The sequence below is a fragment of the Aquila chrysaetos genome, chromosome 1 (assembly GCF_900496995.4).
Source record: "Aquila chrysaetos chrysaetos chromosome 1, bAquChr1.4, whole genome shotgun sequence".
Taxonomy (NCBI): Eukaryota; Metazoa; Chordata; class Aves; order Accipitriformes; family Accipitridae; genus Aquila; species Aquila chrysaetos.
In genome coordinates this window covers 16022444-16028443 of record NC_044004.1, presented here as the reverse complement: position 1 = coordinate 16028443, position 6000 = coordinate 16022444, and positions in this window count along the sequence as shown.

Genomic DNA, 6000 nt, shown 5'->3' with positions numbered 1-6000 from the left:
TCTGTTCGTATGAATAGATAGACTGTGGGACAACCTAACAGACTGGCTTGGAGGCAGGACTTTGTAGCACCAGTCCTGAGAAGCTCCTTTCCCCTTTAGCACTCTCAATGACTACACAGCTTCATGGTTTCCCTCCTTGTTACTTTAGAAAGCAAGAAAAGAGACTGAAGTACCCTTGTCCAATGTGAGCAATTATTCATTCTGTCTCAGTGGAGGGAGAGTTGGAAGCTGGTGCTTTTTTCATTAATGGACAGAAGTAAATACAATCAAAACTCTGGAAAACTTCAGACTCTGTTTTCTCACAAGAGAAATCAAACAGTCCTGGGAAAGGACTGCAGACTTATGGAGAGTCACGGAAATGAATTTCCATCTATACTCGACATTCAGACTGAGAAACCACTTTAGACGATTTCTTTTGATGCCAGCAGCCTCAGCAGGACTGGAATATTTTGTTATCAGTGATAAACACTGCAAAACATCCCACTGTGTGTATCACTTGAGGGCAGCAGTCTGAGGGCCAAGGAGAGTTGTCCTCATTTCTCAAGCTAGGAGCCCCAGTTACCAGCCTCTGAACCTGACACACACGTTTTCAGCAGGCCAAAAAAAACTTTGGCCCCTGCCACATGCAGAAGCACTTCCTTCCCTCTACAAAAACGTCTACTGGCACTAGCTGGAAACAGTGGTGTTACTGCAATGACAAAAGACAGAGAGATGGAGAGCGGGTTCTTGCTCAAGAGTCCTTAGGACAGAGGAGCAGGTATTGCTTAGGCTGTGGAGGAGAGCAGAGGGTTACTGGCATGCAGTTTGTATTTTAATTCTCTAAGCCTTTCATTCTTTCTCTAAACCTGCCTTTCTTGAAGTTTGAACTGCTAAGATATTTTGGAGAACCCTGAGCAAGCAAGCACTTTGGATGATCAGGTTTCCTTTTGTTGATCCACTGTCACATAACAACATACAGAAGAGAGGGGCACTGCCCGAAATTTTCCCAGCACCTTACTGATAAAAGTGAAGAATATGCTTTTTAAGTCAGTGTATAATGAGAAAGAAATTAAAACTGTCTTTATGTAAAGCATACCATACAGCTGGTTAAAAGAGCCTGCGGCAAATGGAGATAGCTTTAAGATATTTCTAACTACACAATAAATCCACTGAAGTGCAATGCTGCTCTCTTAAGAATTACTCTTACAAAACAAGCTGTATGACATTAACAAAGCCAGTCAGGTGATGATCATTAACACACAGCAACAAAGACCACAGAGTAAAATAAAAAAAGGACAGGTTCATGATACCTGAGGCAACATCTGCAGAAGAGGCTGCAGACAAAGCAGTCGTGCCCTCTGTGCTCAGAGGGGCTGCAGGCAAGCCGGCTGGATCCAGCAGCTGTGTGACAGTAGCTGTGCTTCAGCCACTCGTCCTCCTTCCAGTCAGCATACTCTTAAAACAGGAGAAAAATGCTCTTGCAAAGTTGTTTTCCTCCTTTACAGCCTCAATAGCTCCTTTCTACTGAGCACAAAAAATGTTCAATGTTTTTTTACTAATCCCATTGCTGGAGCAAACATCACACGTCTCCGTTTCAGGAAGGTTTCAAACCTTGCTAGAAGCAAATGAAAGCTAAAAAACACCAATACATTCAGATTTCTTACTCTTGTACACATTCCTGAGAATAAATTTTAAAAATGCCCTCTTCCTACTGTAGGATCAAACTTGGGATGCTTGAATGTTTTGGGTTAGCATTGGTAATACTGTTAATACTTTTCCCTGACTTTCCATTTTCCTCCGGTTAAACAAATTAAATAGGAAACCTTGCATTTCTCACACTCCCCAGTGTGAGTGAGCGGGTGCGCTAGTCTGAGATTGTTTCCCCTTGTCTGACTCCTACATCAGTTCCTATTCAGAAAGCAGCTGGTCTCTGAATATATTCAGAGCTGGTTATCTCCATACACAATATATCCTAGCGGATCCAGGCTTCTATTCTTTTTTTTCCCCAGGAAACAATTATTTCGCTATTTGTCAGGCTTTCTCCAACCCCTGCCCCATAACTTTTGAAACGGTTGGCCAATTTTAATGAAATCTGGCAGAAAAGCACGAATCTTAAAGACATTAAATTCCTATCATCTTTCTGCAGATCAATAGGTGAGGAGGAGAGATTTTGAGCAAGCATTATTATTTCTGCTGTTTCACTGAAGAATTTTTTTCTCCCATGTTCCACCTTCTTCAGAACGAGTCCCAAGGGCTGCCCTTGGCCTGGAAGTGCAATAGTTTGGGGTAAACCTCTGGGCAGGTAGGAAACCTCTGGGCTCCCGTTCAGGCACACCGCCTGCATTTACTGTGGGACCAGCCTCTGGTGGGCAACACTCTCCCCCTCTCTCCCTGCTCGATGAAGAGCCAGGCAAGGATCCCAGGCGTACTGCTGGGGTATCCAGTGGGATCTGCAGTGGACTGGGAATGGGGGAACACCCTTGACGGCATCGGACCCACTGCCTCGATTCGCACCGGGACCCAGCAGAGTGGTGGGTTCCACCTACGGCTCCTTCACACCCGCCCTTTCTCTGCACACTCCCGCCTCACCAATGACTTCGGATAGAGCTCTCTTAATTGCCCAGCTGTATGGGGAACCAAGCACGGAAAGTAGGTCAACACGAACAAAATAACCCATCTCACTCCCTGCCTCCACCCCACCTCTCCTAAAAGAATGCTGTTGGAAGGTGACTCAGCATCCCTCGGCACCTGAACGTGTGGCACCCCAACTCAAAAGTCAAAAGCCCAAATTTCCCTTTTTAAATTCTTTCAGTTTTTTACTTTAAATTATTTTCCTGAACAATATTTTCAAAAATTTCCATGGAAAATACTATTTTTGTACTAGATACAATAACTAATTTTTACTTGAGGATTACAACCAAGGTTGCAAAAATGATGGCATGAGCAATTTTGAGCACCCTATTATTTAACAGCAAAGTCCTGCTTTGATCCATCTCCCTGCTGACTTCAATGGAACTACACTAGGTATAAATTAAAGCAAAATTCAGTCCATCAGCTCTACTTTAGGCTTCATGCATTCCATTTATGCAATGCCTCCACCTTGATTTCACCTTGCTGCAGTCAGCAAAGACTGCTGATATAAAAGGTGTCATGCTTTCGTGTATCCACTCACTCCGCTTTCATGTTTAAGCTGTACCATTTTACCTTACCATTAAAATTACATTTAGGCAAAAGTGAAAGAGTGTATAATCTCTTGTGCTCTCTCTGGAGAACAAGCCTCCATTACGTTTTTCTCCATCTCCCTGTACACAAATAGCAAAAACATGTATTTTCCAGTCAAAAACAAACAGCAAAGTAAAAAGTCTATTAAAGGGAGCACAGTCACTGATTCTAACATTTTTCATCTGAATGGAGAAATGAAGTGGTATTTCTCTAGCAGGCAGGAACCTACATCTCAAAAAAGGAAAAAAAAAAAGATATGCTGAGATCATCAATCACAGTAGCAGGAATTAGATGTCTAATCCCTTAGATGCCAATAACAATCCCAACCATATTGCATCAATTAGTCATTGATTGCTTGTGAAGAGGTAAGAAAGCTTTAGCGCTTCTCTCCCTTCCCTCATTACCATGGAAGAGTGCAGCACAAAGAGCCGTACCACGAGTCGCAGCCATGGCCACACAGGTGGGCTTTCCTCTCACAGGCAGGTCAAGGCTCCATCTGCCCTGGAAGATGTCTTCCTGGTTACAGAAAAAAAATCAAATAAGTCTGTGTATTAAATCTAAATGCGACAGTAATCTTTTTTTGCTCTCAAATATCATCCGCTAAGCAGGCTCTACTCATCTTGTCACAAAACTTGGGGATCCAGGAACTCATCCCTTGGCCTTGGCAGAGACATAAAATGAGAAAAAAGGGAAAAGAGGCGTAGCTGTACCTTCAAAATAATGTACTTTAGAAGCATCATGTGCAATCTGGGTGTCACATTGCAGTTCTGAAATTGGAAAAAATAATCCTAACCTTTCATATAAAGTTACACTCAGAAGTGTAACTTTAAATTGCTTTTACATGTTAAGGCTAGATAAATAAAGATGAATTCGTTTCTCTGCACACCAATGAAAAAGTATTAGAAAATGCAGTTTGTTGAAATGTGACTTAGAAGACTTTACAAGTATTTTCCAAACTTTAACCAATCTTCCCAGGGAATACAACCAGTAGTATTTGCTGAACGTGAAAATCTTCCTATTTTTAAAGAGCGCTTCAGTCTATCTATTTGACCAGCTACTTCGAGGAGCCACCACGTGCTGTCTCCATTGAACTAAAGTGTCACTGACAACAATCACCCTGCTCAGCTCCAGTGGGAGAACCTGGGTCTCACAGTAGTTTTAGTTTTGCTCAAGGAATCTCCTTAGAAGTGACCAAAAAGTTCAAGAGCTGTCAGCGCAAGGTCATGACAGGCTAATTTAAATAAAAGCTTTCTTTTCATCACTTTAAAACATGTTGACCAGTCACTGTTTTCATTTCTGCCAAGTCTTTCGCTTGCCAAAGGCTTGCCTGTGGAAAACACTTAGGACAGGGAGCCTCCTGCTGAATCAAAATACATTTGCCGTTCTATGGATAATACACTTAAGGCACCAAGCTTCACCTTTTACATAGGGCCTACTTGCCAGTACCAAACATAAAAAATATATGTATGTATATACATGCTTGAACAAATAAAAATACTACTAATACCTGGAAAGAAACGTGGTTGTAAAGCCAGAAAGAGAACTTCAAGCATGCTTTATTAAACAACAGTTTTCCTACATGTTCTTTATTTATCCCAAAAAAGATGACAAAATCATATCCTCCAGTCTTGGAAGTCCAAGAGCATTTCACCCACCACGACTATTGCCATGTAAGGATATGGACGTCACTCTGATCACATCACAGCTGAAGGTATAGTCCATGTCTTGGCTACATTTTAGTCTTGCAACTAGAGCATTTCATGCCACTGCTCAGCTGAAGCCACATTTGCTGTTATCGACAAAGCATAAAACCTCAGCAATGCTGGCACCACTTCTCTGCTGTTTCAAACCAGAGTGGACTAGATTGTGATTACTGCTGTTGCTCCTAGGCATAATAATTTTGCCTTTTTTGGAAAAAATCCCATATCAGCAAGCATCAGAAAATCTGAGACTTTCTTTAACTAGAGATGATCATAAAATACACTGTTTATGCACAGGGAGAAGCAAATGTGAAGTATGCATCAGGAGATGCACGTTTATACAAGCATTCAATTCATCACCGATGGTTCTGGGTTTTATTGTACCACAATAAACAACACGTAAGCTACACACCAAAAGAAAATAAGCCTCAGAGAATGGAGCAACAGTGGTAACACAGATGGTGCAAGGCACAGACATGTTACCACATATGTAGAGGAAGAAGTGAGCAATTCATCCGGGACGGATCTCTAGCTGGTGTTGGGCAGCTTTAAAGTTTTTACTATCCAAGAATCTGCTCAGGCATTTCAGTCATTCCTGATGAAAAGTCTTCACTTTTTCCTAGACAGCTTAAATTGCTTCTAAACAGCTCCCTTTTCTGTGTACCCTCATTTGTAAAAGACCACAGAGATTTAACAGGAACATTACCCTTGTAAGTTCAACACTGCCAGCAACACTTTATCTTTAGAGAGCACAGAACTTTGCAACAGAGTTCATCACAGAGGAAGGGCATCTCTTATCAAAACCAAACTTGTTCAGATCAGTACTTCATTCCTATGCAAAGTGAAGGATTTTTACCTTCTTTTTACTTTCTTAATCCAGCTGTCACCTGGATTTCAGCTACCTCATAAATTTAGACTCATTATCAGCATACATTGCATAAATAAAGTTTTTGAGACAGAGGAAAAAATTGCGCAAAGAAAGTGTTTCACTGGAAAAAAAAAACAACCAACAGAAAACATCAGCTCTTGTGCCAAGTTCTGTTACCACTTTTATCAGCTATGGTATGAACTGTCTTCAAGAGAGTTTAATTTTATTAAC